The sequence below is a fragment of the Mastigoproctus giganteus genome, chromosome 3 (genome assembly GCF_048544385.1).
Source record: "Mastigoproctus giganteus isolate SK-2022 chromosome 3, ASM4854438v1, whole genome shotgun sequence".
NCBI lineage: Eukaryota > Metazoa > Arthropoda > Arachnida > Uropygi > Thelyphonidae > Mastigoproctus > Mastigoproctus giganteus.
In genome coordinates, this window is record NC_143577.1 from 248,657,518 (window position 1) to 248,670,242 (window position 12,725).

General features: G+C 39.3%; 1 protein-coding gene across 6 annotated transcripts in view; it reads right to left on the minus strand.

Annotated features, from left to right (window-relative positions):
• Window positions 1–12,725, minus strand: part of LOC150089016 (rab GTPase-binding effector protein 1-like) — a 367,033-nt gene that overhangs the window by 54,220 nt on the left and 300,088 nt on the right. The gene's annotated exons all lie outside the window — the stretch shown is intronic.

Below are 12,725 nucleotides of genomic sequence, written 5' to 3' on the forward strand. Positions count from 1 at the left end.
ATGTGTAGAAAGACCAGGAGACATACAGAGTAAGAAACTTGGCCATTCAAGCGAAAGTGGGAGAAAAATGATTACAAGAAAAGATTGATAGGAACAGAATGAGATGGTCTGGTCATGTAAAGAGAATGGCATGGAATAAAAAAATACGCGGAGGTCCTAAAGTCTCGAAACTTGATTAGACATTTGGACAGACAACTTGAGTAGTCGAGACCTGCTAATTTTCGTAAAATTACAAATGCTAATAATTTATTGTAATTTTTCCTTGTAGAGGATCTGCGATTTCATTATGGATTTAAAATAAACTTTGTGGATTTTTTGAAAAGGGTAGTATAGGCTATGTTTGGAAATTTTAAAGGAATATTAAATTTTAAGAATATTATATATTTTATTTTAATGCAGAATACTCTTACCTGGGGGTTTTCTTCAGGGATGGCTGCATCTGGGAGAGGCGTAATTCAGAAGGTGTTGAAATTGCAATTATATGGAAGGAGGACGGAGGGAAAAGCCAGTTTTTGTCCTAAATCCTTGCATGGGGAGTAATTGTAGGCATAAAGGGAGATGATTCCTGAAGCCTAATGGGGGCTTTTCATTAATACTATCTTCAAAGGAGGGTGAATACGTGTCGAGGCCATCTTTTATAGCCCGGGCACGTTCCATTGCCGTATTTCAAAAGCGTGGTGGGGGGTTGAGTAGTTGGAAAAGGGTGAAGTAGGGTGAGGGAGAAGGAAGAATTTCCCGCCTCATCGTATTACACTTATAGTTTAGGAATACTTACACTTATAGTTTTGGAAGTTGTAGGTGTTTTTTTTTGGCGAAAAAAAAGGTAGGAAAGGGACAGAAAGAAAGGGGTTTCACTCGGAAATCCGGGTGCGTGACTACCTGTCCTCGTTAGTAGAGGTCCTGGATTTGGGGGGCGAGGGTGTTATGTTCTGTCGTTAAAATTTAACTTATAGAATATTTGTTTTAGGTCCCATTCTTCAGAGATTATTATTGGTCTATGTATGTTTATTGATCTCATTGCTAGTGTCTCACTGGTTTCTAATTTAAATTTTGTGTCTTATTTGTCAATTATTATCGCATTTTCGAAGGAGGGTAATGTCCTGTGTCTAAGTGGTGAGCTACCAATTCGGAACTATTATTTTTTTCCTGTTCGGTCTGTTTTTTCTTTTTCTTTGTTATTTGCAGCTACTTTTAAACTGCTTTTATGTTTTTGGATTCTTGTATGTAGCAATGTTCTCGTGCTGCCTATATATATGCAATCGCAATCCGGTGTGCAGGGGATTGCATAAGCCACGTTTGTTTGCTGTTTAAAATCTATTGTTTTTTTGCTGATAGCTGAGCTTATTAGGTATGTCCATAGTTTCTTGGAGCTACCAAAGGCTAGATTTACTTCGGAATCTTTGAAAATTTTTTTCAATGGTTGTTGGTACATTTCAATGTACTGGAGCCCTATCCATTGTATTTTTTTGCCATTTCTCATTTTGGTTTTTCTTTACTGCTTTTTTCGGCTATATTTAAGGTGCCATTTATGAGCCATTTTGGGTAACCGTGGTTGGAAAATCTATTCTTAAGTGTTTCGATCTCCTGTTTGCATTAGGGTTGATTTTTTGTGAGAAAGGGGGCCGTAGCTGTCAAAATGTAAATAATTCCCCTTATTGGTAGGTTTGTGGTATATTTTTGTGTTTATTTTGGTGGCATTTCTTGTTAATGTTAAATTTAGGAAGTTGATGCTGTTGTTTTCTTCATTTTCAATTGTGAATTGTAGCTGATCATCTACATTATTCAACTCATGGAAGATGGTATTTATGGTGTGTGTGGTTTACCTATAAGCATTCAATCATCTACGTACCTTCCATAAAATTTAAGGGATGGGGAAGAGTACTTGGAAATGATGTGGTTTTCTATTTCCAGGAGGTCAAATTCGGAGAAATGTCCACTTACGAAACTGCCCATTGGTACCCCATGTACTTGTTGGAAAAAATCTCCTTCATGGGTGAAATAATTTGCTGATAACAGTATATTTAGTAAAATTGTTATATCCAAAATATCTAATTTTGTTCTGTTTTTAAGTGTGGGATCATTACATAACATGTCTTTAGTGGCCTTCACAGCTTTTTTTGGGGGGTGTACGTTTGTGTATAGTGATTTTATGATATCGAAGGAATATAATTTGTCATCGGGTTCTAATTTTATATTTTTGATTGACGAAAAAAGGTGTTGCGTGTTTTTCATGCGATATTTAAATTTCCAAAAATAGCCTATACTACCCTTTTCAAAAAATCCACAAAGTTTATTTTAAATCCATAATGAGATTGCAGATCCTCTACAAGAAAATATTACAATAAATTATTAGCATCTGTCCGATTTTACGAAAATTAGCGGGTCTCAACTACTCAAGTTGTCTGTCCAACTGTACAGAGAATGGATGATAACAAACTGCCAACAAGGATGTTAGAAATGTTAATGGAGGGTAAAAGACCAAGAGAAAGGCCAAATATAAGATGGCAAGAAGAGGCAAACAGCGATCTGGAGAGGTGTTGGCTGGAGAGAGAGAGAGAGAGAGAGAGAAATGGTGGGAAGATAGAAAAGCTAAATAGAGACTGGTTTCCTTATCAACATGGCAGTAAGCTGGAATGATAATGGATAAGTAAGTATTAGATTAGTAGAAGCATACGATGCAAGAAAGAAAGCTTATGCAGCATTAGCAAAAAAAAAAAAAAAAACTCCCCATTTCACCCATCCGGTCACTCCAAACGTTTGTCTAGCTCAGACTTAAATTTATTTAAGATATCAACTTCCACAACAACAGATGGAAGCCTGTTCCACCAATCAACTACCCACTGGCTACAGTAAAATTTCTGGACATCTATTCTGGAACTGTCTTTCCTCAATTTGAAACTGTGCCCCCTCAGGTTCTTAATCTAAGCAAGAGGAAGAGTCCCACCAGCATTCAGCTTGCTCAACCCATTCAAGACCTTAAACACCTCAATCAGAAAACCTCGCAGGTGCCTACTCTCCAGGCACAACAATTTGCAGAAGTTAAGCCTTTCTTGGTAAGAGCACCACTTTGTTCCCCTCACCAATCTTGTTGCCCTTCTTTGTACTCGTTCTAGAAACTCTACATGCTTCCTAAAATGAGGCCTCCAGACTTGTACACAGTACTCAAGGTGTGGCCTAACCACTGCCTTGTACAACGGGATAATCACCTTCCTGTCCCTGCTAGCAAAATTCCTATATATATCATTGACAAGGCTCCATGACTGCCCTGGCAGCCCATCTGCACTGCTCAGCGAACTTCATTTCTGACTGCACAATTACCCCCCAGGTCTTTTTCACTTTCCAATTCCCTGAGTGTAGTACCACACAGTTGGTACATTTCTCTTGGGTTATTGCTACCCATAGGTAGTACTTTGCATTTGTCAATGTTAAACTTCAGTTGCTACTTCTCAGCCCATTTGCCCAACTTGTCTAGATCCAGTTGGAGTAACATGCTGTCTTTACTGTTGTTAACAACTCTGCCAACCTTTGTATCATCTGCAAACATGGACATTAAGCCTGATATACCTTTGTCAATCGAAAGAGCAAGCTGGCTTTAGGACAGGATTCTCAACTATGGATCACCTTCACGTAATATCACAGCTAATGGAGAAAGCAAATGAATATAAAACACCATTATGCCTGGCATTTGTGGATTATGAAAAGGCATTTGACTCCATACATCATAAGGCAATGTTTCGGGCACTGGAAAGACAAGGCATAGATACCCCATATATTATGATTTTGAAGAAAATATATGAGAGTGCTACCTCCTTTATTAGACTAGACAAAGACAGTAGCAAATTTAAAATCGAGAAAGGAGTTCGACAAGGAGACACAATATCTCCGAAGCTGTTTACTGCTGCCCTTGAGAAAGCTTTCAGAAGATTAGACTGGTCGCAGAAAGGAGTCAATGTGAACGGAGAGTACCTAAACCATTTATGATTTGCAGATGACATTGTGGTCATAAGCCATGATCCCAAAGAATTAGAGGAAAATCTTAATCAGTTATGCACAGTTAGTAAGGATTTTGGACTAAAGATGAATATGGCTAAAACAAAAGTAATGATGAACAAGTATGCCACGGAAAGGGAAATAATAATTGAAGGAGCAGTAATTGAAAAGGTGGAGTCATATACTTATCTGGGACAAGTTATTAGCTGTAATAATGATAAATGGCTGGAAGTCAAGAGAAGAATAAATTTTGGATGGATAGCATTCAGGAAATATAGTCACATACTGAAGAGCAATAACCCAGTTTGTCTGAAATGTAAAATAATGAACCAATGTATACTCCCCACCATGACTTATGGAAGTGAAACTTGGGCACTCACAAAAAGAATGGAAGAGAAGCTGAGAACTACACAGCGAAGAATGGAACGAATTATATTGGGAATCAGACTGTTAGATAAGAAGAGAAACACATGGATTAGGCAGCAAACTCAAGTAAAGGACATTCTTATCAAAACTAAAGAACTAAAATGGTCTTAGGCAGGAAACATAGCTCAAAGACACGATGCCAGATGGACTAAGAAAATAACAGAATGGTACCCAAGAGGAGCTAGAAGAAAACCTGGAAGACAAAGGCGGAGATGGATAGATGAAATTCATGAGTTTTTGGGTAGTAAATGGATGGCCAGTGCTCAAAACAGAAGGAACCGGAAAGTTGCTGGAGAGGCCTTCATCCTGCAGTGGATTGAAAATCGCTGATGATGATGACCTTTGTCAATATCATTGATGAATACACAAAACAACAATGTGCCCAGCACCGAACTCTGGGGAACTCCACTAATAACATTTGTCCACGAAGAGCAGTGTCCATTGATTACCATTCTCTGTTGTCTCCCACTCAACCATCCCTTTATCCATTGTAGTAACTTACCCTTAATGCCATACCACTCCAATTTGTAAAATAGTCTTCCATGTGCAACAGTATCAAAAGCTTTCCTGAAATCCAAGTACAGGTAACCCTTGTATAACACAGTACTTAGGTTTCTATAAAATGTTGTGTTGTGCAAAACCGTTTTTTTACATGACTAAGAAAAAGTACAAAAAGGAGGTTACATTCCAAAATCTAACAAAAACACACTGTCCTAGATTTCGTGTATCTTCTTTTCTTTTTAAAAAATCAGTAATTTGGTTTTGTTTGCTTTTGCTTGATAACTCTTTGTGAATTTCATCATATGGAACTAAGCATTTTTAAAGCTCCCTTTTGAACTTTGAGCTCCTTTCATTCAAGAATCTGCATTCAAAAAATAAGATTCTAATTGCACGGCTAGCTTTATGCCTTCCACATATGCTTTTTAGTGTAAAATTTGGAAGTTTAGAATTTTCATCTGCACTATCATCCTCTGAATTGATTTGGTTTATCTACGATGCCATTTCCACCAAATCTGCTTCAACAAATAGCCTCTTTTTCAACCAGTAATTTTTGAATGTCTTCCGTAATCATATCTTATTTTAGTTTATTTTTTTAGGTGTATTAGTGACTAAAGCCATGTTGCTCTGCATATATTGTCTATAAATTGCATGTGTCATGAGGTCAATTTTCTGTTTTGCTGGACAAAAAACCCAAGTTTCCGGGAGAAAAAACCATGCTACCCTCGTCTGAGCCTGACTAACTCAGCCACGCCAACCGGGCTAGCCGGGTGGGTAAAGTGCCTGCCTGCCTGGCAACCCTAAGGTCGCGGGTTCGAATCCCACCTAGGGCTTAGATCAGAGTAGTGTAAAAACCTTGAAAGGTGCATTATGGCCACAGAAGCTGATGCACCAACAACTAACAAAAAAAAAAAAAAAACCACCTTAGCCACATTGTGAAAATGACCCATAAAAATTCCTCCCGTTATCGATGGGATTCAAACTCAAGTCTTTTCCACTTGGTGTGGGGAGGAGGGCGATTCTATTACTGTGCTACCCACGAGGGCTTTAGTAGTCATATCATCAAAACTTTCCGCTCCAACTAACATAGCAAGTTCCACTATCGCACTGATTCCATTTTCTGCTGGTTAGACCACATTTCCCAGATGAATGAATGAACTGACTCTGGCCATACATTTTTCCACACACATTTAACATTGACAGTTTTACTTCTTTGAGCAATAAAGCTATTATTTTGATATAGTCCACAACTGAGAAATGTTTCCATGTCTCCATTACTTCAATAAATTCGGAATAAATTTTTTCCAAAATCCATTGTAACGATTTTCTGATGTAATGAGTTATAAAGGTGAATTTAATGCCTTGATCTAATGGCTGAATGAAACAAGTCGTATTAACCTAGTACAACTGTGGTGGTAGAAACATAACTTCAACATTTTGCATCGACATTCACACATGAGGAGTTATTTAGCGAGGGGAAAGCCAGAGGTGTATTCAACTCCAGCAGTAAGCTAGAGAATCTTGCAATAACTGAGAGTAAAGTGGAGGAGAAATTGTTGAAGATAAACACAAGAAAGGCACCCGGGGTGGATGGGATCTATCCAGTTATATTAAAGGAGGCAGCAGAGGAAGTAAGCAAACCCTTAGCCATAATTATGAGAGCTTCCTTGGACTCAGAGGAGGTACCCACAGACTGGAGATGTGCAAATGTGACCCCAATTCACAAAGGAGGATCAAAGGCTGACACAAGTAATTATAGACCTGTGAGTTTAACTTCTGTTCCAGGAAAATTAATGGAGGCACTAGTTAAAGAAGCACTGCAGGGTTTTGTTAAGGGGAAGTCTTGCCTGACCAATTTGATTGGATACTATGATGCAGTCACAAAGGAACTGGATGCAGGGAATAACTTTGATATTATATACTTCGATCTTAGAAAGGCTTTTGACACTGTTGCACATGGAAGACTGCTGCACAAATTGGAGCAGTGACATTGGAGGCAAATTGCTGCTGTGGATAAAGGGGTGGCTGAGGGGGAGAAGACAGAGAGTGGTAATCAATCGACACTGCTCGTCGTGGACTAATGTTATTAGTGGAGTCCCTCAGGGCTCAGTGTTGGGTCCATTATTGTTTTCTGTATTCATAAATGATATTGATGATGGTATATCAAGCTTAATGTCGAAGTTTGCAGACGATACAAAGGTAGGCAGGGTTGTCAAGGACACTACTGACACTATGCTGCTGCAACAGGATCTGGAAAGGTTGAGCAGATGGGCTGAGAGGTGGCAAATGAAGTTTAACATTGACAAATGTAAAGTACTACACATGGGAAACAGCAACCCCAGAGCAACGTATCAACTCTGTGGTACTAAACTGACAGTGGTAGAGAATGAAAGGGACCTGGGGGTGGTTGTGCAGGCAGATATGAAGTTCTCTGAGCAGTGCAGACGGGCTGCAAGAGTAGCTCATGGTGTATTGTCAATGATATATAGGAATTTTTCTAGCAGGGATAAGGAGGTGATTATTCCCTTGTATAAGGCAATGGTCAGGCCACACCTAGAGTACTGTATACAGGTCTGGAGACCTCATTTCAAGAAGGATGTAGAGCTGCTGGAACGAGTACAGAGAAGGGCAATACGATTAGTGAATGGAACAAAGGGGTGCTCTTACGAAGAAAGGCTTAAGTTTTGCAAATTACAGTGTCTGGAGACTAGGCACCAGCGAGGTGATCTGATAGAGGTGTATAAAGCATTGAATGGTTTGAGCATGCTCAATGCTGATGGGATTCTTCCTCTTGCTCAGAATAATCACCTGAGAGGGCATAAATTCAAATTGAGGAAAGACAGATGTAGGATAGACGTGCGGAAATTTGCCTTTAGCCAGCGAGTGGTTGGTTGGTGGAACAGACTTCCATCCCTTGTCGTGGAAGTTGATAGCCTAAATAAGTTTAAGGCTCAGCTGGACAGGTATTTCGAACGAACAGAGGAGTGAAGTGGAAGTGGTTATTTTTTTTTGGCTGATGCTGCATAAGCTTGCTTTCTTGCATCAAATGCCTCTGCTAATGCTAATTTGGATGACCTAAATCTTTTGGATGACCCGGTGTGCTATCCAATGGCATTAGCAAATGCACATGATGCAAGAAAGCAAGCTTATATAGAATCAGCCAAAAAAAAAAAAAAAAAAAAAAACCCTCATTTCACCAATTCACTTGCTCCAAATGTTTGTCTAGTTCTGCCTTGAATCTATTTAAGCTATCAACTTCTACAATGACAGATGGAAGTTTGTTCCAGCAATCAATAACCTGCTAGCTAAAGGCAAACTTCTGCACATCTATTCTAAAACTGTCTTTCCTCAAATTGAATTTATGCCTTCTCAGGCAATTATTCTGAACCAGAGGAAGAATCCCATCAGCAATGAGCATGCTGAAACCATTCAAGCCTTTATATACCTCAATCAGACAGATCACCTCGCAGGTGCCTAGTCTCCATACACTGTAATTTGCAAAATTTAAGCCTTTCTTCGTAAGAACAAAATTCACTTTGTTCCATTCACTAATCTTGTTGCCCTTCTCTGTACTCATTCCAGCAGTTCTACATCTTTCTTAAAATGAGGCTTCCAGACCTGTATACAGTACTCAAGGTGATTATCCCCTTTTATAAGGCAATGGCCTGACCATTGCCTTATAAAAGGGGATAATCACCTTATCCCTGCTAGTAAAATTCCTGTATATCATTGACAAGACACCATGAACTACACTTGCAGCCTGTCTGCACTGCTCAGAAAACTTCATATCTGCCTGCACAATTACCCCCGGGTCCTTTTCACTCGCTACCACTGTCAGTGTAGTACTACGCAGCTGATATGTTACTCTGGAATTACTGCTTCCCATATGCAGTACTTTAAATTTGTCAACGTTAAACTTCAGTTGCCACCTCTCAGCCCATCTGCTCAACTTTTCTAGATCCTGTTGAAGTAGCATATTGTCATTAATGTCCTTAACAACCCTGCTGACCTTCATATCGTCTGTAAACTTGGACATTAAGCCTGATATACCATCATCAATATCATTAATAAATACAGAAAAACAACAGTGGACCCAACACAGAACCCTGGAGGTTCTGTGTTTAACCCATTAGTTCACGAAGAGCAGTGTCCATTGATTTCCACTCTCTGTCTTCTCCCACTCAACCATCCCTTTATCCATAGCAGCAATTTGCCTCCAATGCCACCTTTCTCCAATTTGTGCAGCAGTCTTCCATGTGCAACAGTATCAAAAGCCTTTCTAAGATCCAAATATATGATTTCAAAATTATTCTTTGCATCCAGTTCCTTTGTGACCACATCATAGTATCCAATCAAGTCGGTCAGACAAGACTTCACCTTAACAAACCCATGCTCTGTCTGAACTATAACTGAAGTCTTGTCTAGCTGATCCTGCAGTGCTTCTTTAACCAGTGCCTCCATTAATTTTCTTGGAACAGAAGTTAAACTAACAAGTCTATAATTAGGTGTGTCGCCCTTTGATCCTCCTTTGTGAATTGGAGTCACATTTACACATCTCCAGTCCATGAGTACCTCCCCTGAGTCCAAAGAAGCTCTCATAATTATGGCTAAGGGTTTGCTTACTTCCTTTGCTGCCTCCTTTAATATAACTGGATAGATTCCATCCACCCCAGGTGTCTTTCTTATGTTTATCTTCAACAATTTCTCCTCCACTTTACTCTCAGTTATTACAAAATCATCTAGCTCACTGCTGCCAGAATTTAATTCACCTCTGGCATTCCCATCCCTGAATAATAAAACTTTGAAATCTAAAATTTTTCAAGTTCAACAAGTTTGACAAACACAAGTCCAATAACACAAGGATTTCCCAACAAAATTAAATACAGCGATTTCTCAATCATTTTTTTTTGACTAGCGATTCAACAGCAGGGATTCAAGAAAAGTGGAAATGTTGAAATATCACATCCAACATACACAGTTTTCCATGCACAAAATCTCAAAAATACTCTGTTTAGTGAAGTTTACTGAGATTCTCTAACCGTGTTAGAGAATTGTGCGAGGATTGCTGCAATTTATCAATCGTGTTAGAGTGAAACATTATAGAAATACCGTGTTATACAGGAGTGGCCTGTATATGATATCCAAATTATTTTTTGCATCCAGTTCCTTTGTGACTACATCATAATATCCAATCAAATTGGTCAGACAAGACCTTCCTTTAACAAACCCATGCTGTGTCTAGATAATCCTGCAATGCTTCTTTAACTAGTGACTCCATTATTTTCCCCAGAACACAAGTATTTTCCCCAGAACACAAACTAACAGGGTTATAGTTACTTGCATCACCTTTTGAACCCATTTGTGAATTGGTGATACATTTTTGCACCTCCAGTCCATGGGGACCTCCACTGAGTCCAAGGAAGCTCTCATAATTATGGCTAAGGATTTGCTTACTTCCTCTGCTGCCTCCTTTAATATAACTGGATAGATCCCATCCACCCCAGGTGCCCTTTTTATATTTAACTTCAACAATTTCTCCTCCACGTTGCTCTTAGTTATTACAAAATCACTTAGCTCCCCGTTAGCATTTGATAAACTTCTGGCATGCCCCTCATTGAATAACTCCTCATGTGTGAATGTAGATGCAAAATGCTCATTCAGTTTATCAGCTACCTGAGCATGGTCATCAATAGTCAACCCATCTGTGTTAAGTGGTTCAATCTGATTCATCCCTTTCCTTCTAGAGTTCACATAAGTAAACAACTCTTTGCATCCTTTGCCAAAGATTTTTCATAATCTGCCTTCGCCTGCCTAACCTCCTTTGTGACTTGATCACATACTAGCTTAAAACTGCAGTAGGCATCTGTGTCACCTGATAATTTATATGCATCCCATACATTTTTCTTCTCTGCCACATGCTTCATTAATCCATCTGACATCCATTTAGGCCTAAACCTTGAGCAGTCTTTCTTAGTTGGAATGAAAAGCCTAACAGCTTCCAAGATTAAGCCCCTGAAGGCTTCCCATTTAACATTCAATGTTGGTAACATCACCAGTTGATCCCACTTTTCTGGGACCTTTACGAAAGCTTGATTGATTTGGTAGTTGTTGGCGCATCGGCTTCTGTGGCCATATTGCACCTCCCAAGGTTTTTACAGTACTTTGATCCAAGCCCGAGGCGGGAATCGAACCCGCGACCTTTGGGTTGCCGGGCAGGTACTTTACCCACTCGGCTAGCCCGGTCGGCCCTTTACTTTACGAAAGCAAAAGCCCTTTCCTTTACCCTTGATGGTAGTTACATCTTTAAGTAAATCCCAGATCAGTATATTGTGATCACTGTCACCCAGTAGTTCCTTTACCTGCAAATTCTTAATGCATGAATAATCACTGGTGATTATCTGATCAAGAGTATTACTCCCTCTGGTTGCCTCTTGAACATGTAGCTATTGAAAACAATCATCCAATAAATCCAAAAAAGTCTTGCTAGTGTGTGAGTGACCAATCCACAAGTTCAAGTCAATATCTGTAAAGTTAAAATCCCCCATTATAAGACATTCTGATTTACTGGCCCACTCTATTTCTCTGTACAACTGTTCGTTGTATTCATCAGAGTCATTAGGCCTATAACAAACTGCTACTCTCATTTTTGCTTTCCCAGTGCTTATGTCACACCAAACTGACTCAATACTGCACTGTCCATCTTTGTCAACTGGATGCAGTTCCTGAGATTTTATGTCTTTCTTAACTAACACCACAACACCTCTACCCTTCCTATCCACATTGTACTTCCCAAATTACAATTCTGCACAGCATATATCTGTGTGACACCATGTCTCTGATATGCCAACAATATCTGCCTTTGATGCCTTGATCAGCACTTCAAATTCATCAAATTTATTTACTATATTTCTAGCATTGGTGCATCTAAGTATATATGCACCTGTTTCTACTCTTAGTTACCCTAACACAGCCCAAGTATTTACTTGTTCCACAACGACTCCCAGCAGCCCTGGAAATCTCCAGCACCTTACTTTCCAGGCTGCTGCTCATTCTAATAGAAGCAGTGGAAGAATCACTTTTGACTCTGCCTGCTGCCACTGTTAACCTTTTAGTCTGTTATTCCCCCCCCCCTCAAGCTAGCAAGTAAGTATTAAGTTTTAAACTAGGGAATGAATAATATTTAGGGTTGTAACGTTGAGGGGTGTTTGTTGCCGAAGGCCCACATGGACTTGGGCCACAAACAACCGTCAGGTTACATACCCCTGTGCTGCATATTGAAATCAATATTAAAATTATTAATTACACCAATTTTGCTAATAACAAAATGAGTCCATTTTTTAAACTCTTGTAAAGGAACAACACACAATAAATGGGAGTTGCCCTTGAGTTATTCTGTGGTATTCTCCAAATTAGCAAACTGAAGACAGTCAATTTCTGTTAATAGAGATTGACAGTCTGCCGTCTTAATAAAGTGACTGTCATCTGCAAGGCTCTTAATTTTCTAGTGCCCCCCCCCCCCCAGTTCCTTTTGCAATGGAGTCCTCAAGCCATGAAGAAGAATCCTAGTTTCCAAGAAATCCACTTTAGCAATCAGAATTCAGCTCCCATAATTATTCATGTTGGAAGGAGAAGCCAAAATCCAAACCTCTGAGGTGTAGGTTTCAATGAATCTAAGGAACAACAAAAAGTACTTTCTAATAAACTTGGTGTTAGTTACTTTAATGAAGTCTGTCTTTAGTATCTAGGACTCAGTGATGGAAATTCTCAAATTTGCAGTAACTGTTATCTAAACTGCAATTCTGAATCTAACT